The sequence below is a fragment of the Protopterus annectens genome, chromosome 6.part1 (assembly GCF_019279795.1).
Source record: "Protopterus annectens isolate FY-2018-M chromosome 6.part1, PAN1.0, whole genome shotgun sequence".
Classification (NCBI taxonomy): domain Eukaryota; kingdom Metazoa; phylum Chordata; order Ceratodontiformes; family Protopteridae; genus Protopterus; species Protopterus annectens.
Genome location: NC_056738.1, coordinates 320,815,749 through 320,840,371, shown reverse-complemented (window position 1 = coordinate 320,840,371; position 24,623 = coordinate 320,815,749). Strand labels below are relative to the sequence as shown.

General features: G+C 41.4%; 1 protein-coding gene across 2 annotated transcripts in view; it reads right to left on the bottom strand.

The window, feature by feature from the left end:
* The window catches only part of LOC122805531, a 2,823,268-nt gene that overhangs the window by 1,607,163 nt on the left and 1,191,482 nt on the right, over positions 1-24,623 (bottom strand). The window lies entirely within an intron of this gene.

Genomic DNA, 24,623 nt, shown 5'->3' with positions numbered 1-24,623 from the left:
TACTGAGCACAAGTCTCTTTTTCTTTTGGAAGGGGTAGCCTGGCTTCCCATAATAAGCATAATAAGGTCTTCTTCGAAAGGTGATGAAGTCAGGGCCTGTAAAACAAAATTTAAATCTCATGGCATGATGGGTTCTGACACAGGAGGCCGTAGCAAAAGGTGCCCCTCAAAAAGGCCTTACATAGCTTATGAGCCATGAGAGAGGGTTCATAAGAGGTATGAAAATTAGAGATAGCGGCCAGCTGGACCTTAATGGTAGCAGGAGCAGAACCCTGCTGAAAAAGTGTGGATAAAAAATCTAAGACGGCAGAGATGGGGGCTGTGAAAGGATCCAGTCCCTTGGCCTGAGCCCAAATCGAAAATCTTTTCCACTTGATGGAGTAAATCTTCCTGGTAGAAGATTTATGAGAAGAAGATAAAATGTGTACTACCTGAGGTGAAAAACGATGAAGTCTGACTACAGATGGAAAAGGAGTAACCAGGTTGTCAACCTGAGGGTCCGCAGGGAGGGATGGGACTGTCCCGACATGTGTGTCAGTAGGCCTGGTGCTGGGTCCAGAGTCCAAGGACTGTCCACTGCATACTGATGAAGAAAGAAGAACCAGACTTGGCGAGGCCAGTGTGGGGCAATCAGAATCATCTTTCTTCCCGAGGAAATGGCTTTCTGAATCACTCTTGGTAGCAGAGGAAACAGAGGGAAAGCATAGAGCAGACCGGGAGGCCAATCGTGGACTAGAGCGTCCCTGGGTGACTCCCCCTGTGGGGGGGGGGGGTCAGAGTGAAGTAGTTGCTGCACTTGGTATTGTGGGGATTGGCAAAAAGGTCGCAGCAAGGCTGACCCCACCTGTTGAAAATCTGTTCCACAACTCGGCGGTTCAAGGAATACTCGTAAGGCATTAGAATAGATCTGCTTAGCCTGTCTGCTATCACATTGCCCTTCCCCAGAATGTGTGTTGCCACTAGGAACCATCGGGAAGACACTGCCCACTGCCACACTCGCACGGCCTCTCTGCATAGGGGGGTAAGATCTGGTTCTCCCTTGCTTGTTCAGGTGCCACACTAAGGACATGTTGTCCGAGTTAATCGCAATCGTTCCTAGGGGAAGAGAGCTCTGCAGTGCTTGCAACACCCGTAACACCACTCTCATCTCTAGAACATTGATGTGCAGATGTACCTCGTGATCCTGCCAGGTGCCTTGGACCGTCCTGCCAAGATAGTGCCCCCCCATCCTATCTGGGAGGCGTCCATGGTCACCGTAGCAACCGGAGGCATTGGAATAAATGGCTTCCCTTTGTTCAAGTTGATGGAATGCAGCCACCAACAGAGGTCCTGTTTGCACCGATAAGTGAGTAGGATTAAATGGGACAGGGGAAGTTTCTGAAAGGACCATTGGGCAGAGAGGAGCCACTGAAGAAGCCTCATGTGTAATCTGGCTAGGGCACTAACATGATGGTGGCTACCATGGATCCCAGGAGCTGTAGGACCCATCTGGCCTGAACCTTCTTGAGGGGTAGCAATGCGCAAACCTGACCCTGCAACACCTCTATCCTTTCTTGAGGCAGGAATGCCCGCATATGAACGGTGTCTAGCTCTGCTCCTATAAATGTGACATTCTGTGAGGGCAGCAAGGCAGACTTTCCCCAGTTCAAGGTAATTCCTAGTTGATGACAAAGGGCAATGGTCTTTTCCCTGGCCTGAATGAGAAGATGCCTGGTGGGGGCAGTGAGGAGCCAGTCATCCAGGTATGGAAACACTTGGAATCCTTGATGTCTCAGGTGAGCTGTCACCACTGCCAAACACTTGGTGAACACCCTGGGGGCTGTGGTGAGGCCAAAGGGCAGGGCACAAAACTGGAAATGACTGGCTCCCAGCCGGAAACGTAAGTGACTCCTGGATGCCCTGTCCATTTTGATATGGTATTAAGCATCCTTGAGGTAAATGGAGCACATCCATACTTCTTTTCCCAGTAACGGAAAAATAGACTGAAGGGTGACCATTCGGAACTTGGACTTTACAACATAGCGATTCAGTCGGCTGAGATCCAAGATGGGTCTCAGGTCCCCTGTTTTTTTGGCACCAAAAAGTGTCTTGAGTAAGTCCCTAATCTGATCTGGTCTGAGGGGACAGGTTGGATGACTCCTTTTTCCAGCAACTTTGAAATTTCTAGTGTTGCGTGATCCCTTTGACTGGGTGGAACGTCTGGGATTCTCTTGGGTGGAGGAGGGTCTGACAATAAGGGGATGGAATAACCTCCGGTAACTATATGAAGCACCCATCGATTCTGAGTGATACATGCCCAGGCTTCCGGGTACAATGAAATGCGGCCCCCGACTGGTTCCAGAATAGCACAGTCGGGCAATACATCAGGGATGATGATAGAAAGGCCCGCGAAAGGAATCACGGTCTCCCAAATTGCGAGGGCCTCCTCTGTCCCTAGGGCAGCATCTCCCAGAATAGCCACCCCCTCCTCTGCCTCTGGAGGGGGACTCACCTTGACCGGCAGGGAAAGACTTCTGTGACTTTTTGAACCACATTTTTCCTCCCCTCTGAGCCTTGGGGTAAGGCCTAGTTGGGAGGGAAAAACTGACCCCTATGGCAGACAGGGTCTGTCCCTCTTGCTCACATCTGGTAAGGGTGTCTTTCACTTTGGTCCCAAAGAGTGAGGACCTATCAGTGAAGGAAGACTTGAAGGCCTCCGCGAAATGATACAGGTGCATCCAGACTTGCCTCCTAAGGGCTACAGCTGAGCTAGCTGCCCTGCTTGCCCGCTCGGCTGCATAAGATATGAGCCTCATGGATGAGTTGACAATCGAGCCAAGAGTAGACAACTGGGCATTAACCGTCTGTGTTAACGCCTCAGGTACTTTACCCGTTAGAGTATCTCCTAACTTTTTCAGGAGATCTCTCTGGAGCCGAGTAAAATGGCAAAGATAGTTCAGAGACCGAAGTGTGAAGGTCGCTGACGAGAGGGTATACTTCCCATACCGATCCATACTCCTGGACTCCTTGTTAGGAGGATGGACGGAGGAAGAAGACTCGGCTACTTCCTGCTGAGTGGCCGCGGCCACCACCATAGCATCCCCATAAACCCCTTTGGACAGGAACTCTTTCCCAGGGGGAGCTGAAAGAAATTTATTAGGGCGTCTGGGTACAGGTTCCACTGAGTCAGGAGTCTCCCATGCCCTTCGACAGATCAAATCTAGGAGCTCATCGAAGGGTGGAGACACCCAGGAGGCGGAGGGTTGATCCCCAAAGGCTTTGAGGAATACCGACTCCTCCTCAGAGGGGGTTTTGGACGACCAGCCGCCTCTCTGCCTCAAAATCTCCAGGATGTCGGAGAAAGAGACGTCATCGGAGGATGACTTGGGGGACCCCTTTGACTCTTCGAGGTCGGTATCAGAGGTGAGAGACTCATCCTGGGAGTCTATGTGCTTCCTCTTGCACAACTTCTTTCTTGGGGGCTGCTCAGGCACAGACTCCGAGGGGCCCTCAGAAAGCTGGGGACCGCTCATGGGGATATCCCCAGACCTTGGGGCTCTGCTGTCAACTGATAGGGGGACATCAGAGGCTCTCGCCGGTGTGGAAGGGGATGGAATGACCGATCCAGATGATGTCACTGAAGATCTGGCCAGTGCGCTCCTCATGGCCTCGAAGTGGGTCCCCCTGAATCCGAGGATCGACCGACCTCCGACGCCAAGACCGGAGCCGAAGTTCCCCGAGCTGAAGCGCCGAGATGGAGGCTCAGAACCGACAAAAGTCCCGAAGTATCCCCCTCGGGCCCGACAGAGGAAACCCGGGTTCTGAAACCAGAGGATGAAGCCGACATAGTAGGAGCCGACGTCGGCACCGATAAAGCCTTAAGAGGTATCGGAGCCGGCAGAACATCACCCATAGCAGAACACTCTGGCTACGAAGACAAGGAGGTGCTCGGAGGAGGAAACATAGGTGCACTCATCAGGACTGGCTCCGGAGCCGACTGGGTCGGAACCGAAAATAATTTTGCCAACACAGGCAACTGCAGGAGCCTCTGGACCACCCCATCCACATCCAAATCAGAGAGCCTGGAGGATTTGGAGGAGAGAGAAGGTGACTGTGATCTCCTATCTGGAGATCCTTGTCTAACACTAGGAGACCGTCTCCGAATGGGCTCTAACAGGATTGGAGCCGAGGCTGATTCAAGAACCACAGCTACCTCCTGCGGCCCCAAGGACAAGGGAGCCGAGGAGGTAGAATCCAATTTGGTAGTCTTCTCCGGTGGCTCCGATGAAACAGATGGATCCGGAGATCTCTTCTTAGCCTTAGAGGTCTTGGCTTTAGTCTGTGAATCAGAGGAAGAGTCCATGGACTCCTCAAAGGAAGGCTTTAGAAGACCCTTCAGTATAAGTTTATTTTTTCTTTCCTGTAGTACCCTTGGGCTGAATGTGTGACAAAAGCTACAGGACTCTTTTAAATGTATAGCCCCCAGGCAGTATACACAAACGGCATGTCCATCTGTTATGGACATCTTGTAGCTGCATTTAGAACACTTCTTAAACCCGAGGGTTTGTGTTCCTTTTGATCCTTTGACATATCAGAAAAAAACACAGTACACAACACAACCGAAACAGGACCTTAGGCCAACAACGATTAAAGGCGGGAAACTACCGCTAACAACTGCTGACAAGAATCTCTAAGTTAAATGATTCTGAGACAACTAACGTACAAAGACACAGAAACAAGGAAAAAAACGCTTTCCTTTCACAGGAACAGACAAACTATACAACGGAAGGAGGACTAGATCCTCTAACTTAAACAGGCCTAGCCCGTAGGAACTGAGGGATACCACAAACAAATCACTCACACCACAAAAAACACGCTAAACAACAAGAGCAATCAGCTATTAAAATAGCTTTTGTGAGGAAAAAACACAATTTGCAGTGAGAAAAAAGTTTTAAAGCTACTTAGCCACAGCCAAGCGATACCACGTCCTAGCTACATGAGCGGCAAACGAGATCTGAGGCTGTGGAGCAGTGCAACATGGGATACCAGGTTAGCCCAGCCAATTATAGACTTCGTGCTAGAAAAATAAGTTGGCCGAGTCTGAGCCGATGTTTGGCTCCGAACCCGTGAGTAAGAATGTAGGCGAGATTGGACCACATAACATCACCCTTTTGCTCTTACAATCTCAGCCAAAGCATGGTGGAAAAGCTGACTCTTGTGCTGGAGTAAGTGGCCAGGGATGAAAGGAAGTGAGTACACAACGTGAGCTTGTCCATCCCTGAGGGATGGAACTGTCAGAGTTAGCCTCTGGAAGGCACAGTTGAGTGAACAAATAAGCTTGTAAAAAGAATACAGCTTGAGGGTCACAAAGGGATCTGACCACAAATTACATTAAAAAAGCAGGGCTCACAGCTAAAGCAGGGATGACCAACCATCTACCACTAGAACAGAAATGCCTTTGTTGACATGCAATATGCCTGTACATTTCATTCATATTTATCCTCATTTCTTCCTTCTTTTCAGCTCTTGAGCAAGCATTTTATGTAAATTATCATCCTAGCTATATCAATAGCTATTTTTTCTCTTTAGGTTTCCTCTTGCTAATTATCTCCCTTGATTTAATTTCCAGTCTGGGATTTTTGTAGAGTTTTTCTTTGTTTTCTTCCTGTGATTATTTTACCTTATTAAACTTTATTTTTTATTTCTATTTTTTCTGTTGATACTATAGTTGAAATGTGTACTCTTTATGGTTAAATTAGACATCCTGGAAAGCTGTACATTGTCTTTAAGTTTTGAAAAATATTTTCTTAGGCCTGCACATTTGTCTGATTGGTTTCCATTCATTGACATTTCTTTATATTTATTTATGTTAACTACTCTTTCAGAATCTTCTCTTTATAGCTACGGTATAACATTTAATTATTTTGTGCTTAACATCGATATGTGCAGTAGTGTTGGTCTTCTTTTGTAATTTACTTTCTCTTGTAAGTAAAATTTCTTTCATTTGTTACCTTACGTATATACATACATACATACATGCATCCATGCTGGGTGTTTAACTTTTGTTTCTTTATCAAACTATTTACTTACTTATTGGCTTCGGACTTGGTGGTAGCTGAAATAGATCTGTGGAGGATCACCATTTATCTATCCAGTTATTACTTAAGAGCATTAACAAGCTAAATAAAGTATGGTAAAAGCCAATTGTTTATTTAATATTCACAGACTCACAGTTCCAACCTGCTAAATCAATCCAGTCCTTAATTGGAGAAAATTCAAAATGGAACTAAACTAGACCTGAAAACAGCATTACTGGATTCTGCAATCCCTTAGCCATAACAGTGGAAGTCATGTACTTACCATAACAATGAATAATTTCATCTTGGTCTGTCCAGTATGACTAATGGGTGACAAGCTACTTGTTAGATCTGATCCAGCCATGCTAGTGGTAGTGCTCCAAGCCTCAAGCTCCTTTAAGATTTCTTCGCTCCCATAATCCCCTGTGTACTAAGTCTTCTCACACCAAGTTTGCTGACTAATGGTAGGGGGTTGTGACTATTAGAGGTATATTGGAAAGAAAGGACAGCTGGACAAGCCCTTGGGAAGAAACAATTTGGATAGGAGAATGGAGGGAAGGATACTGTATCACATGCACCAGAATGAAAGTATCCAGCATGACATTAAGTACATAACTTCCTTATACTATTCATCCAGTCCGTATGACAATCTCAAGCTGCCTGAAACCTTGTGTGACATCATGACAGGATACCCTTAAGGACTATAGTTCCAAAGAAAGCACTTTTATCCACAGCAGAATTTCTGAATAAGGCTGTTAAAGCAGTGAGTGACCCTGCAAAATGAGACGTAGGTTTAGCAGGTAAGGATTTGTTATGCGCTACACATGCAAATGAAATACAATCATATGGACAGTATTACCTAAGACACTTTTTGATCCTAATTTGTTAGGAGAGAAGGAACTATTGCTTATCTTTTCTGAATGCCTTTGCCCTGTGGAGTCTAAGCTGCCTGTGAGCATCGGGTCTATATTAGATGATCGAACCTTCAAAGGTTCGATGGTCATACGGTTGACACCATATGACTGAGCTGTTAAAAGTTTGAATATCTAATAAATAAAAAAAAAATACACAAATAACTTATCTGAACATTTTAAGCACGGGGCAAGCACCTCTGCACACCCACACCCTCTGCTCTTTAAATATACCAACTCCGAGATCGCACTACAGTGCAGAAAAGGGAAATCTTCCCATTTCGTGCTGTACGGAGATCTCCGTTAAAACGTTTGAACTTTCAATCATATGGTGTCGACCATATGACGGTCAAACATTTGGAAGTTTGATCATATAATAAAGACCCTGAGCATCTAGGGTGTGAAGAATATACTCTCCTTTATTAGAATGGATAGGAAATAAAACAGCCAAATATAGGCTGGTTCAAATTTTCTCTGAAATAATCTTAAGAATAAAGGAAGGATTAGTTCAGAGAGATACACTGTTGTTATTGAAGATTTTTTAAACATTTTTATTGAATTATCACTTGTGGCATAGGAAAATTTACATTTATACAAAAGTAATTAAACTGTATTAACAAGTTTATGTGTTCAAACATTATACTTCACATATATTGCTATATATCGCATAACCTAAGCAACATTACATACATTTTAATGGTAGATTCTCTTCTAAATTCTACTAAAAACTCTACCAGTGCTGGTCTTTCATTTAGGACACCTGTATTTCTTTCTCTTTGCCTATACTCTGATATCAATCCTTGATAGAGAAGGCAATCTGTAACCTGCAGTCCAAATAAATTCTTGGCATCTTCCCATTCTATAATTTTTCCCTCTTTAGTTATTTGCTCCCAATACCTTGGTTACTTTGCAACTTTTCTCCAATAAATTCCATCCCCTTCTTACCTACTGTCTATATATCTAATTGCAGTCATCCTTATCGGCAGAATCTCCTTTCTCCATTTTCGTGTTGGCTTAGTTCTTAGGATATTTCTTGCTACTATATTCTGTATGATTATTGTTATTCTCCTTAAAGGCCTACATCCAAAATCCCAGTCTCTCCTTCTTTCTTGAGCTTCTCCACCGTTTCATCATCATTCCTTTCCACTTTGAATTACAGTGTTCTGCTTGTGCTATGTATAGGAGCCTTCAACGTGTAGCTCTAAAATACCCCTTCAAATTAGGCAATCCTAATCTACCATGTTCTACTGGAAGAATCAGCTCATTTCACTTGACTCGTGTCTTATTCCCCTCCCAGATACAGTCATTCAGCTCTTTATTATTTGCTATTCACAACTTCTTCTCTGGTTGATAAAAATATGCCTGACTTTGTATAAAACTAACAGGACTAAAAACATTTTGTATATAACAAAGCTTCCATTTTTGCAGTTTTTGTATTATCAACAAGAATTAATTTTAATCCATACTCCTAAATACTTCATTTTATCATGTTCCCATAAATATGGATATTGCTGAACCAGTTCATGTGTGGGTACATAATTTACTGCTATTGCCTTTGTTTTAGTTTCATTAATTTTGTATCCCGAAAAGATATGAAACTGTCTCAAAATGTTCCTCAGCACTTTAATGTCTCTTTCTGGTTTTGTCAGGTATAAAATAATATCATCTGCAAATAGAGTCAACTTTTCCTTACTACCATACCAATTATATCCTTGAATTTCTGAGTCCCTTATTTTCTTTGCCAATGGTTCTAAATCAAATGCAAATATGGGGAAAGAGGGCACCTTTGTCTGGTTCCTCTGCTCAAGAAGAAATTATCAGAGGACCTCAACCACTTTATTTTTGCCTCCGATCCTTCACAAATCCCCCTAATCAACCTTATAATTTTTTAGGAAATGCAAATGCTTCCACTGCTCCACTCAAAAAGTCCCAGCCTACTCTTTCAAATGCTTTCTTTGTATCAAGACCCACCAACAGCAATGGCATTTTCTTACATTTTGCTTCCCTCTGGATCATCAATGTTCTGTTAATGTTGTCAAATGTATGCCTCCCTTCCACAAAACAACAATGATCCATATCTATCAATATTGGCATCACTTTTGCCATTCTTTTAGCCATTATAGACATGATCATTTTATAATCATGGTTTAGTACTGAAACGGGCCTGTATGAAGCTGAATCTGATAGATCTTTACACTCTTTAGGTATTACAGCTACCACTACTTTCTTCCAGGATGTTGGTACTTCTCCTCCTCTTAAAATACTGTTAAACAAAACCTTTCAGATCTTTATCAGTCTCCCCCCCACCCAGATTCCAAACTTCCACAGGAATACCATCTGTTCCTGGGGACTTTCCTGGAGATTGGTTATATACCACAATTTTCATCTCATCTCCTCCTATCCTGTTAGAAATTGAGCCTCATCTACCTCTAACATTGGCATATTTAATTCTACCATAAATATTTCCATTTGCATCTTTTCTCAATTTCCATATTTCTCTGCTTTATACAGACTTTCATAGAATTTCTGAAATATTTCTAATACTCTTATTACCCTCCTTGTTATAGGCATCCTAAGCTTGGCTGTTGTCTAAGTTGCTGTGCTAAAAGTTTTTGTGCTCAAGTGTTATCAAAAAACAGCTGCTGAACAGCAATCTTTTTAAACTCGTGTACATTACAGAGGTAATCCCTTATTTTATGCTTAGCATTCTGCAGTTGATCCTCTTCTTGTTCTGTGAGATTTCCCCTATTCTACAATACTTTATCATTTGTCAGTTCCCTTACATAAGACTTGTTACTTCTTAACTATAGCACCCTTTCTTTTATTTCCACCCTATTTTTAAACTCCACCTTAATTTTATCCCAATCCCTAGCTACATTTTCAGAAGTAATTTCTATCCTCTCGAATAACTCCTGAATAATCTCCACTACCCATTCCTTAAATTCTTATCTTTTCAACAGATAGGTGGGAAAGCGCCAGCATCTCATTTTTATTCCATTACCCCATGTTTTTATTTTAGTTATTACTGGCGCATGGTCTGAAATAGTTATCGGGTGTATATTAAGATCTTCAATTAAATGCACATATTCCTGGGAAATGTAAATTATGTCTAGCCTAGCTCAGTTTTTATACCTTGGGGAATAACATGTAAATTCACTCCGAACTCCTACTACTGAATTCACATATTCCATGCCAAATATTTTCATAAATCACAGCTCAAAAGGGTTTTTGTCAAATTTTCTAAGACAAAGTTTAGATTCCAAGGTGGAACCAGGTCCTTTATTGTAGGACATGGACAAAAGGTTCCTTTCAAAAAAGCCTTGCATAATTTGTGAGAGCCAATGAAAGCAGCCCGTTGTAATTTGAAAGTTGGATATTAGTGCCAGCTGAACTTTGACTGAGGAGAAGCCTGAACCTGCATCAAATAAGTCTGAAAGAAAGTGAAGCAGAGCAGGGGTCAATGCCTTAAATGTCTTTTCTGTGTGGGCAGCCAGTCAATAACTAGCTGCCCACACAGAAAAGTATTTCCATTTGCTTTTTACATTCTATGATTCTATGACTGGATTTTTATTTATTTTTTTTTTCTGAGAACCAGAAAGGATGTGAATTACCCTCTGAGACAATAAGAGATCTTTTGCTTCAAGGGAAATGGAGAAAGAAGGCAATTCATTTCAGTCTGAGTAAGTCCAGGTGAGGCTGACCAGACAGGTGTGAGAGAAGATCCAGATGGGGATCTCAAAGTCTAGGGTGCTTCATCAGAAGAGGACTGAACAAGGGAAACAAAAATTGCCATGACCAGCACAGAGCAATAAGGATCAATATGTCTCTGTAAGTCGCTGCTTTCTGTAAGAATTTGATCATTACAAGATCAAAGTGGGAAAAAGGCACAGAGAATCCAGTGGGCCATTGTCTAGCCAGAACATCTCTTAGTGACTGTTCCTCTGGAGGGATCAATGCAAAATAGCTGCTGTACTTGGTGTTAGTTAGGGATGCAAATGGACTGCATTAAGGCTCACCTCAGCAGCTGAAAATCTGATATGTTACTGGTGGATTGAGAAACTACTCATGAATCATCATGCTACACTTGTCTGCAAGACAGCTGGCTTTCTCTGGAATGTGTTTTGTGACTTAAAAAGCATTAAAAAGTGATCAACCAATGCCAAACTCTCATGGTTTCTCTGCAAATGGGATAGGATGTAATTCCTCCTTGCTTATTCAAATACCACACTAAAGACTTGTTGTCTGTTTGAATGGAAATCACTTCTGGAGGCAGAAGGTACTCAAATTCCCTTAATACCAGAAAAATACACTCTGATATGCAGGATACTGATGTGAAAATTGGCCTCTGTTTGATTCCAAGTTCCCTGGACCACTCTCCCCATGAAAAGTCCACATCCCCACCCCAAAGCAGAGGTGCTTATGGTGACTGCCACCCCAGGAGAAGGAAAAGCAAACAGTCTCAAAGCATACATTGTTAGGGAAGTTAGCCACCATTTCAAATGAGCACTGAAAAACTGAGCACTGATTATGTGGGTTGAAGGATGGTTTGAAACCTGAGACCACTGGAGTCTTGTGTAACCACTGCAATATGCGTATTTAAAAGTATATGTTAAGCACCATGACTACTGCTGAGGCCAACAGTGCTGGGACACAGAGTACCAAGGCTGCTGAAGGAGATGAGTGATTCAGAAGACACTGGATTGAAGCTTTGAGCATCTAATCTCAGTCTGAAGTAAGACTGACTGTGCATTTTGTTATGTCCAGGTGGAATTCAATAAATAGTAAGGACCACAGTGGTTCAATACTTTATTTGCTGTAATTCAGAGATACCTTAGGAACTGCAACAAGTAGCTTTTGGCTTCAGTGAGAGACTCTACTGTCATGGAGCCAATCATTTAAATGTGTGAACATGCAGATAACTCGAAGAGTCTCAGGAAGGCTGCAACAGTTTACTATCATAAACTTGACTCAGGCAGTCTAGTCCAGTTGTATGAGTCCCACATTGTAAACGATGGAATGTCAAACACTGACATTACTGACTGTCCAACCTTGTCTCCTTCTGGACCCACAGTAACCTTGTTCTTCGGTCCAAAGTGTTAGATATATATATTTTTAGAAATTTATAACAGTGCATATACACTTCTGTTTATTAGATAGATATAACAGTGCATGTACACTTCTGTTTGCTAGAATATATGTAGAAAAACATAGTTAGTTAAATGCGTTTAATACTTCTGTTTGCTAGAATATATGTAGAAAAATATAGTCAGTTTGACTGCTCTTAGCTGAAGGCATCGAACTGTGTATGTAATACAAAACATCTTTGTGTCTGGTATAACTTTAAAGAAATGCTGATAAGGATAACTCCTTGAGACCCAAGTGCAATAAATGAACAACTCCCTATCAGGTTGGAGATAAGGATGACTTTCTAGATTGTCATATAATTCACCTTGAAACTGAACACAAAGAAGCTTAACAACAGACTGCATTACATCAACATCAAAAGACTGCTTTCATAAAAAAGTATATATAAAGGACACTGAAAGTGCATAACATGAGATCTGATTTGTTAGAGCTGTATACTGGAGAACATTGTTCATTCTGTCTGAAAAGCTTAACTTGAGACATTAAAGCTGTAAACTGTACAGTACTGTACATGTCATCTGTTACATAGACAATTTATTTTACTATTACTGTGCAAAGTTAATAACAATCAGACTTTTATTTTAACAAGGCACCAGCAAGCAGAAGCAGCAGCAGCACAAACATATGCATTTTAATTTTTCAGTGGCGATCCTTGCCTGTATTCGAACACAGGGAGAGCAGTGCCTTGTATAACGTCACTTCAGTAAAAGCTCAGTAGCTAACATTTATGTAGTTGATTGAGTCCTGAATAGGAGCACTTCAGTTTACACAGTTTGCAGCAGTACAGTTTCCCATATTTCTGTATCCAGGGTGAGACTGTTGTGCAGGAAGTAAGCAGTGCCACAAATTCTCCAGGTCTGTAAATTCTCAGGTTTTGAATCTGCAACTGCCAGCTTTGTTTCACCAGCTTTTCAAGTAACTCCAGAAGTTTTCCAACCATCTACAGTAAGCAGCATGGCCAATTGTCCCTGTAGAATTGGTAAGAGATCTTGTGTATTTACATGCAGTATGGATACCAGTAGAGAGGGTAGTAAACACAGTTATACTCTTAATGTGTCAATTTTGGACAGACTACAGAGGCTGTGTGAACAGCATATTAGCAAATGTAAAACCTTATTAGGGCAAGTTGACAGTCAGGAATTATACAAATGGATTACATTTGACTGGTATCTTAAACAGAAAAATCTGTGGTATGACAGTAAATGTTTATTGTGCAAGTCATATGAAACTGCTTTCTGTGTACAATGTCATAAAAGTACAGTCCAGACCGTTGTTAATGGTAAACAATGAGATAAGGGTTACACTTGCATTATTTTCAGATGTTAAACAGTTATGTCCCGTCACCGCATGTGAAATGTTAATTTCAGAGTTACAACAGCAGTCAAATCAGTTAGTCAAAGAATCTCCTGTACATATTGTTATATCCTTTAGACAAAAGTGGAATAAAGCCACTGCACAGTACAAAACAGATAAGGACAGAGACGAGGTTCATGGTGAACTGACAGGAAAATTTAATAAACTTCTAAAAGACAGACAAAATGAGTTCAAAAAGTTTAGACAACATATGCAAACACTTTTTCAGAAGTGCATACGAGCTTTAGAGTCAGTAGAACAGGTTACTGAATCATATCAGACAGTCCATGCAAACTTACAAGACAAAAAGAATCTGGTCAGTAAAGAGTTAAAAGAGACAGATTCCAGATCTTAAACAGTAGTTAGCTACACTGACAGAATATAATTTATAACACTCTACATTATATATTTAAAAATGGTTAGTGTACACAGCAGGATCTAATTTATGAACAAAATATTCCCAAATGTTTTAAAACTTTCATTCAGTTAAAGCAAAACACTTATCAGTTAAACAATAAAGTAAAATGTATAACAGCCATTCTTATGACATACACATAGGGACAGCCTCTCATAGCTAAGCTGTTAGATCATTTCAAAATCCCCACTTCAATAATAGAACAGTTCTCGTGCATAGAAATCAAATGAGGGTAATTAAAAGCAATAAAGAGAGAGTCACAAGAGTAACATGCATGTATTTTCTTTTCACCTAAAGTGCATCTGTTTAAAATGCACAAGAGCAAAAGGCAGAAAACAGCAAATGTAAATAGTGTAAATACGTCTGTTTTAAGCATGTGTTAGTTAAACCAATATCTCTTTTGTTTTGTACAATATTTTGTAATTGTATAATAGCACCAAAAATAGCAGACACTCCAGCAAAAAAGGTATACAAAAGTAATATTACTAATATAAAGTTGTATTGAGTATATATACTACAAATAAAATCCAAGGTAGTTTCTCTTGTCCAGAGAGACAAAAACTGCATGTTAAAAATCTTTCCTTAGACCAGAGTGTCACAGTTTGGAAAACAGCCACAGGGCAAGCATATGTACAGCTCTCACAGCATGAAGCAAATATATCTTTACAAAACAACACAACACTGCAATGAAATGCTGCATACTACAGGCACAAAGGGCACTCTTTCAATTTTACACTGACTGTGTAACATGTAAACAGAACTGCAAGAGGGACTACAATAAAGGTACAAAAGAAAAATATACTGGCCTGTCTTAATGATTCAGTAATTATTAAAATACAACCTTTCCTTTTTATTGTCATCAAGTGATTAGGGTACTATCAACATGTACGGCAGTGAGACAAAACTACCAAAAACAGTAATATATTTTAATGTTTCAGTAAATGTTTAATCAACAGACTTCAGTTTAATATTAATGCCACTAAATTTGTAAACTTGACTAAGTGTACATTATACTCCATGTATGTACCAATGTAAAAATATTCTGGGCAAGTAAAACGGATAGCAAATAATAAATATGCTTGGTGTATGCTGTACAGTAAATGGTTTAATATGTAAAAAGCATTCTTCAGTGTATAAAATATGTTTTCTACAACACTCTGTAAATCTGTGTAAATAAACAAGTTTGCCATCAAACTGTTCACAGTAATTGCTCCTCAATTCATCTGTATGTCTACTAACAAATCAAAGCTTAACATTTATGACAGATGTGCTTATTCTATGAAACAAAGCTGCAATGACTTTGCAATAAAATTCACAGACATTGTCAATAATTAATGTAAAATTTTCATTAAAATCATTACATAAAGTCATAAATAAATAAAAGCAAACAGTTAATTCAGCAATTGCAAAATACAGTTCATAATTGGTGGGACATTTTTACAAATGGTCTTCAAAAGAAAAAAAGTTGTTAAACTAAATCATTCATCCAATTCTAGTAGTAATGCTTGTTATTACTGTGATGCTTGTTATTACTGTGTTGACAATATAAAACTGTTTTAACTTGCTGTATCAAAAGAAAACTAAAGGTTTTGTTTCCCATGTGTTTTCAATAGATCATAATAAAAATTATGATCTAACCAAAGAATATATATCAATGTAAACTGTTTTGTGTGTTTTAAAACAAAAAGGAAGAATATATATATATATATATATATATATATATATATATATATATATATATATGTATATTTTTATAACAGTGCATCTACACATATGTTTATTAGAAAAATATAACAGTGCATGTACACTTCTGTTTGCTAGAATATATGTAGAAAAATACAGCTAGTTAAATTCATGTACACTTCTGTTTGCTAGAATATATGTAGAAAAATATAGTCAGACTGCTCTTAGCTGAAGGTATCCAACTGTGCATGTAATACAAAACATTTTTGTGTCTGGTACAACTTCAAGGAAATGCTAAGGGTAACTCATTAATTCCTGAGACCCAGGTACAAGAAATGAACAACCCCCTACTGGGTTGGAGGTAAGGACAACGTCTTAGATTGTCATATAATTCACCTTGAAACTGAGCACAAAGAAGCTTAACAACAGACTGTATTACATCAACATCAAAAGACTGCTTTCATAAAAAAATATTATATAAAGGACACTGAAAGTATATAATATGAGATCTGATTTCCTGTTAGATCTGTACACTGGAGAACATTGTTCGTACTGTCTGAAAAGCTTAACCTGAGACATTAAACCTGTAAACTGTACAGTATTGTATGTGTTGTCTGCTACATAGACAGGTTATTTTAGTAGTAACTGTGTAAAGGTGATAATATAGTGCTAAAGAGGTTAATAGTCTGCAAAGTTGAGTGCATTAATCAGACTTTTATTTTAACAAGGCACCAGACGCAAGCAGCAGCAGCATTCAGCATGGACATCTGCATTTATTTTTTCACAGAGCAGAGCGGACAGGTGATCCGCTGTGGCAACCCTAACCAGGAAAAGCTGAAAGAAGAAGAAGAAGTGCGGAGTTTCAAGGTTCAGTGTTTGTTTCAGGTATACCAGAATTTGGCATTCCTACTTTCGCATAATGGTGTTGACCATATGAAGATTCAACAGCCTATGAATAAAGTTAATAATAGTAAACTGGCTGCAACTGCTACCATGCACTTGATCAACACATAGGGTTTATGGTGATACTGAAGGGCAGGGCTCTGAATTAAAAACAACTGGCTCTTAGTTGGAAACATAGGAATCATCTAGATGTCTTTGTTATCTCGATGTGGAGGTAGGCATCCTGGAGATCTATTAAGCAAATAATCACTTGCTTTCAGGCAGGGCAAAATCACTTGTACTGTGACATTCTGAAGGGTGTATTATTGATGCGAAAGTTTAGGTTGCATAGATTTAGAATAGGCCTGAGGTCCTTGTTTTGCTTTGCAGCTACAACTACTAAGAATCATGAACAGATTCTGGACTTTCTCTGATTTGGTGGGTCCTTTTGGTGTTTTTTTTTTTCTAACAGAGAAATTATTTATTTTCTGGGTGCTTTCTTTTTGGTAGGGTGGGATATCTGGGAGTGCATGAAATTGTATGGTTGGGGGTTGGGAAAAGGGCATAGTATAACATCTGGATATTATCTTTCTCACACAGGCATCCTGCATGATGGTAATCCACAAAGTCAAGTGGAGAGATAAACAGTCCCCAAATACTTTCAGAATGGAAGAGTTGGGCATAACTTCAGGAATAATGGTACTGCTCATCCAAAAAGGACCTCTAGAATCCCAGATTTTTGTGAATCTCAGCAATCTCTGAGTCATTGTGAAGTGAAAGAGCTAATGTTGGGGGTCTCCTGAACCGTATTTGGACCCCTTCTAACTCCTGTTTTAGGATCTTTGAGGGGTATCGAATCTGATGCCTATGGCAGACCACAGTATTACCTTCCTGTTCACACCTAAGTAATTTTTCTTTCACAGCAGGACTGAAAAAGGCAGTATTATCATATGAGGCATTTGTGAAAGATATCTGCAAAGTCACAAAGGTGGAGCGAGACATGATGCCTCACAGTAATGCTCATGCCTGCTTCCCTGGCTGCTCCACCAGCTGCACTATATAAGAACCATATAAAGAGGTTGATACTGTTTTGCATAGTTGCCATTGTGGTCTCTTAACTGTTTGGCATGAGCAAATTTCACACACAGTCTAAAGCTTGTTACACTAAATCTCTTTGGGAGTGATTTGTGTGTGTATGTGTGTGTATTGGTGTGTGTCATAATTCAATGCTCTTAGGGCAGAAGAACCTGAGGCATATGTATGCTTCCCCAATCTATCCATCACTCTGGACTCCTTGGTGGGCAGATGGACAGTATCATTATTATCAGATAGCTCTCAGTTGGTGGCTGTGTATGATCAAAGAGCTCTCCAGAGGTCCCTTGGACCAGTGCTGCTTATCCTTAAGAGGACAAAGAATCTTATCTGGCTTCTTTGAAATTGCCTCTGCGGAATTAGGTTTCTACAATAATCTCCTGGTGTTCAAATCTATCAGATGGTCAACAGGAGGGACCACCCAGGAGGTAGAGGGCACAGAAAAATGGGCCTTGAATAAACCCTCTTATGGGGAGGGTCAGTTGGCCAGGATCCTTCTAACTCATCAATTCCAGTATTTTGCCAAATATGGCATCCTGGGGGAGGGGACCCTCTCAATCATCTTTGCCAGTGTCAGATATGAATGATGCTGAATGGGAGTTTATGTGCTTTCTCTTGCAAGTCCTCTTTCTAGGCACACTGTAGAGGACTCAGAGAGAACTTGCACCAGTTGTTTGAGGTTGTCTGTTCCACTCTGACTAGAGGGTCTGTGATGAGAACAGTGAGACACTGATTGCTGGGTGTCTGAAGCTGGAGCCAATATCACTGGAGTCTATATTGATGCCCTCAGGGGACAGGCAATCATCCTTTCCATCACATCAAATGCTGACCCCAGATCAGTCAGCAACAGAGAACCATGGCCTGGCACTGTGTTCATCCCTCCAAATGGACATAAACAGCACCAAGGAGGGAACCCCAAATACGGATGAATAGACGGCCTTCAAGGTGGAGATATCTACTAACACATCAAAGGCCAAGGGCTCATGCAATGAATAAGGCACCATACAGGTTGGAGCCAAAGTCAGTGCCAAAGACCTGGTGTCAGGTAATCAGTCTTGAGATTCAGTCAAAGGTGAAGCTCTCAGCACTGAGTAAGCTGTACTTGTTATGACCAGTGCCAGGGGAAGAGTATCAGTTTGTGGCAGTTTGTGTTAGTCTCACAGGCTCTAGGTGATGCCTCAGCTTAAGAACTACCAGCACCAAAACATGGATGATGAGGGGCCATTCCTATCTACGTTTGATATCATCAGAGATGGGATGGCACTTATCTCAATCTGTGTCTTCAAAAATGCCCTCATCATACCTTCCCAATCTGCACTGGAAGTACTTCTGAAGAACCTGACAGACTTTAGGAAAGAGGTGGATGGCAGCCTTCTGATAAAGTAGTAGTACTTTTAAAACTGCAGAATGGACAGCATTATTATTTTTTTTTATCTTGCTTCCACATCTTTGTACTTTTATTTTTGTTCTTCCATTTCTTTTTTAGGTTTCTCTGCAGAAAGAATAGTTGTGTAAAATCTTACCATAACCATAGATGTCCTTCTCTTCCATGTTGCAGTATTCTTAACGAGGGATTCCCTGCCTAGGTGACCCAAACATCTGGTGAGTATACCAAAGAATTAATCTACTGCTAGGTACGTGTGAATCTGGCCATATAAGCTGATCTCAGCCATAAAAGTGATGTCTGCACATACCATCCTCAGATCTGAATGCCCCAGTCAGAACATCAGTCCAAGGATAAGAGGTAATTAGGTAACATCCAAAGAACAACATGAACCAAGGGGGAAGGAGGGTGGGATAGAATACTGCAACATGGAACAGAAGGACATATATGGTTATGGTAAGATTTTGCACAACTATTCTATTAGTAGATACAGTCCAGCTTGTAGTCTTTTGTAAATATATGGACAGAGGACCAAGTAGCTGCTTCCAGGATAGAAGCAGTATTCAGACCTTTAAAGAAGGCTCCAGACGAAGCCACCACTCTAAGTGAAATAGGCCTTAACAGAGGAAGAAAGAGTTTTCCCCTGAGAGACACAGCAACATGAAATTGCCCTTGAAATCCAAGATGAAATAGTCTGTTTAGAGACAGGTTTTCCCCAGTGCCCTGGGGTGAAAATAAACAAACAATTGCTCAGACTTTCTAATGGATTTGATCTTACCCAAACAGAATCTAAGTTGTCTGTGTACATCCAAGTGTGCAGCACCCTTTCACTGGAGTTTTGAGGGAAAGGGAAAAAGGTGAGTAAGTGAATAGTTGGGACAAGTCATTAACTACTTTAGTAATAAAGGAAGGGTTGGTACAAACAGACATCCTATTCTTGTGAAAAATCAGAAAGGGTTGTGAAGCCATTAATGCTTGGAGTTCAGAAACTCTCCTAGCAAAAGTGATGGCTATCAATAAAACAGTTTTCCAACTGAAAAATGTTAGGGAAGCTAAGGCTGCAGGCTCAAAGGGAGTCTGGGTCAGTTTTTTAAAAACAAAATTTAGGTCCCAGGGAGGAGGAACAGGTTTCCTGGGAGGTCTGATGTGAAGGATGCCATTTAAGAAAAGTTTAACCTCTAGTCTAGAAGCTAACGGGGAGATAAAAGCAGACATGCAGAAATGGCTGATAAATGGGCTTTAACTGAAGACTAAGCCACTCCAGTCTTGAGCAGCTCACACAAATAAGAAAAGGACTAGAGGAATATCCACTGAAAATTGATCTAGTCTCTTATTAAGACACCAGATGTAAAACCTCTTCCATATGGACAAGTAGGATCTCCCTGTATTAGGTTTCCTGGCCTCCTGCAGGACTAGAAGCAGAGAAAATGTGCCTGAAAGGAATTAGAAACCTATCATCCACAAAGTCAGGTTCAGAGCTACTAAATGTGGGTGAATAAGAGATCCCTTGTCTTGTGTGAGAAGATCTACCCTGTGAGGTAACTTGTGATGACTGCCCTTGGCTAACTGCATAAGAAGAAGGAACAAATGCTGTCTTGGCCAAAAGGGGGTCACCAACAAGATTTCTGGTTTGTCCTTCTGAATCTTCAGCAGGACTTTCTGAATTAGGGGAAAGGGGGCAATGAGCATAAAAACATCCCCTTCCATGAGAATGATAAGGCATCCACCTTCCAAGCCAAAGGGTAAGGTACTCCGGCGCAAAAGTTTGGAAGTCATCTGTTCATAGGAGAGGCAAAGAGATCTATTTGAGTAGTTCCCCACTGGTGGAGAATGTCCAGAAACACATCTCTGTGGATCATCCATTCATGGGCTTGTGTCATGGATATGCTCAGTGTGTCTGTCTGAACATTTTGAGATGAGGGAATATAAACAGCTGTCAAAGTTACCTTTGCTTGAAGACCAAGCTCCCAGGCTTAGATTGCTAATCTGCAGAGTAGATAAGCCTTTGTTCCCTCCTGTCTGTTCACATATCAGAGAACTGTGGTGTTGTCTGTGAACAGTTTCAAAGGGGCTGGTAGAAGAGACAACCTGAAGGCTTGAAGGGCCTAAATCAGAGCCCTCGTCTCTTTGATGTTGATGTATTGGTTCCTTATGGAGGGAGACCACAGGGCTTGGACCTTTAGGCTCACCACTGTTGCTCCCCACATCAGATCTGAAACGTCTGTGATCACTTCTTGAACTGGAAGAAGTGGCTGAAAGGGGAGACCTGGATTCCGGGAAATTTGTTGAATCCACCAAAACAATTCCTTCTTTAGGCAGGGTAGAGTTGGAAAGACAAACTCTAGGGGATGAGCAGGCTGGGACCAGAGTATTTTCAGGTACCACTGGAACCTTCGCATGTGGAGTCTGGCTAAGGGCAGCACTGGTATAACTGAAACCATGAACCCTAGCATCTTGAGGAATTCAATGTCAGTCAGAAAGGACAGAGGAAACAACTGTTGGAAGTAAGTCTATTGTGACTGCATCTTTTGGAAAGGCAGGAAAGCCATCATAAGGTCTGTCCTTATCCTGCAACCTAGGAAAACCTGGTCCTGGGAAGGAGAAAGGGAAGACTTGCTTTAGTTGATGGTGAAGCCCACACTGAGGAGCAAAGAGATGGCGGTTTAAAGGTTCTGTTGCAAAGTGTCTGGATGTTCTGCTTGAATGAGCAGGTCGTCCAGGTAAGGGTAGATGAGAACTCCCTGGAGTCTGCAAAAGGCAATGATAGGAGCAAACATTTTGTGAATACCCTTGGAGCCATGAGAGTCCAAAGGGCAAAGCACAAAACTGAAAATGAGATGAAGCAACAGAAAAATGCAAGAATTTCCTGAATAGAGGGAGGATGGGGATGTGGAGGTATGCATCCTTGATGTTTAGGTAAGCCTGAGGTAGCAACAGTGGAAACAGAGTTTGCAGGGTGAGCATCTTAAATGTGGGGACTTTGGGGAACAGATTGAATTGGGACAAGTCTAAAATTGGTCTCCAAGGGTCACCTTTCCTCAGAATTAAAAACATCCTGGAGTAGAAATCTTGTGATAGCAAGTATTGAATGATCTGAGGGAAAAGGTGAAGCTGGTTCCTTGGGGTGTGTGGGATCCCCATGAAGGGAGAAGTGGTTTTTCAAGTCACAATGTAACCTTTTTTGACAACAGACAGGACCCATTTGTCTGTGGTAAATCTTCACCATTTGGAAAGGAAATCAGAAATGCACTGTGAAAGGGGCCTGGCTTGTCCAGAAAGTGGGTCTTTTGAGCAGATGACGGCTGAGACTTAGGAGGAGCCTGCATGTGTGTGCTTTTCTTGTGTTGTTGGGAAGGGGCATGCATCTTTTTCCTTAAAAATTAGGCTTAGAAGGGTAGATTCTATGGTCTTAGCAACTAGAGAAACAAAAATATGTTTAAGTTCCTGAAGTTCTTCTCCTTTCTCTTGAAGGGATTTAAACAGGTCTGTGGCATTAGTACCAAACAGGAGAGTATGGTCTAGTGGTGCATCCATAAGTTTTGCCTTGAAATCAATACCTCCTGAGGACAGAACCAGATGCTGCTGATCTTGCACACACCTCAGCTGCACCACAACTGCATTTTATAGAATGTCTGGTAACAAGGGAGGAAACTGCCAAGAGGGAAGAGAGCCGGAATTTGGCTGCAGAATCTGGGAGATCTGTCAGCAATTTAGAGGCCTGTGAAAGTAGGGCCAGAACATATTTAGACATGTGTCTGATAATTAATGGCCCTAAAAGTCAGAGTAGAAGAGGTGTAGTGCTTTTCCCCAAATCTGCCCATCATTTTACTGTCCTTATCTGAGGGCAGAAGGTTGGTGGAGGGCAGTAATTTAGTGGGTTTATCAACAGAGAGACAGATCACAGCTGGGTCTGCAAGGGGCCATTTGTACAGGTAGCTGCTATCTTCAGGAACTTTATAAAACCTGTCTGGCATTTTGGGAGCATGAGGTTGTGTGTCAGGGTTTTTGGAAGTTGCAAGCAAGGCTTCTTGAAAAGCTGGAAAATAGGTGCGATTGCTGAAGGGGGCAGGAGAATCTATTTGTAAGAGGTAATAGTTCCTCTTTTGTACTTCCAAAACCTGGGAGCTTTCCCTCATTCTGGAGATAGTTTCTCCAAATGTAATTTCCTCTTCAGGACAGTCTACACCACTGGAATCAACTTCAGGGGTGGCATTACCCAGAGGACAGTCTATTTGAGTGGAGTAGGCCAAAGACTCATATGAAGATAATTCATCTTCTTCAGAGGCCTCTTGTTCAGCAGAAGTACTCCTGGGTGGAGGGGAAATAGGAAATGCTGGAGTAGGAGGTTGCAAATTGGAAGGCCTAAGAGCCAGACAGGCATTCAAGATTCCTTGAGAAAAAGCTTGCCAGTAGGGGGAAGGTCCCTGTATGGGAGATACATGTTTTTGTTTGTGTTTCCTCTTGACAGGAAGGCCTACCCTAGGCTGTGATGGAACGGCCGATGTAGGTCTAGGCTCTGGACCTGACATCCGCAAAATCTCAATGGAAAGGGCAGGACAAGTACTATGAGGAATGTATGAAGAGGCGAGCTGCGGTTCCTCCTTACCATTCATAGCACACGTCTGCAATACCTCTGTGGACATGCTGAAGGAAACCTCCCTAGCAGCTTCTAAATCAGTGCCCGCCAAATGAGGAGGACCAGACAGCATACATATCTCCAAGCTTTCATCAGCTTTGAGAGGGACATCTAGAATCAGAGGTGCAGCCAAAGATTCAGGCCTTACCTTTTTCACCTTCTTCTTTGGGGGCTCACCCGAAGAACCTGGAATACCTTCCATACCTAGCGCTAATCACTTTTATCTCTGGTTTTCAAGATATATGTTAAGGGCAGACAGATGACTGCTGAGTGTTTTAGGAATGAAGACCTGACAAATGGCACAGGCCTTGTAGTCGTGATCAGAACCCAGACAGAAAAGACACTGGTCCTAGTTGTTTTTGTGTGGAATCTGTCTTCCAGGGTGGCACTTGCCCTTCTTGGATGACATTAACCTCTTACAAGCATGCAGTAGCAAAAGCATAATAAAGGTTTTCCCCAACACGGCACTTGCCTGAATTGTAGAAGACTTTCTGCGATCAGATGACCAGTGAAAGCTGTCGTTCGGACTGGCAGCAGATAAGTTCTGAGGATGGTATATACAGATGTCACTTTCATAGCTGATGGCTGTTCCATGTGCAACATCACATGTACCTAGCAGCAGCTTAAGTCTTTGGTATACTGGCTGGACGTTCGGGTCACCTGGGCTTGGAATCCCTCATGTTATGAATACTGCAACATGGGAATAGAAGGATATCAGTCTGCAGAACGCAGTTATTTCAAAATCAGCTTATTCCTGTGGTCAGCTAAGATATGTGGCCCAAAGGCTTTGCATACTTAACAGTCTGCAGAATGATGTCCTGGTGCAAGCACACCACACAAAGATCACAGATATCCTGGAGTGAAATTTTGTGGCCTTGCTTGGCACATTTCTAAAGATCTTCACAGGCTTGTCAGACTTGTCCATACCTACTACTAATGTTCAGACAAAAAACAAAAAGTTTTCAACCAGAACACACAAAAACACTGTAGAATGCAAAACAGACCAATCAAAAGCAAAAGTATAAAAAAGTATTAATAAGAAAATAAATTAGTAATAGTAGTCTTT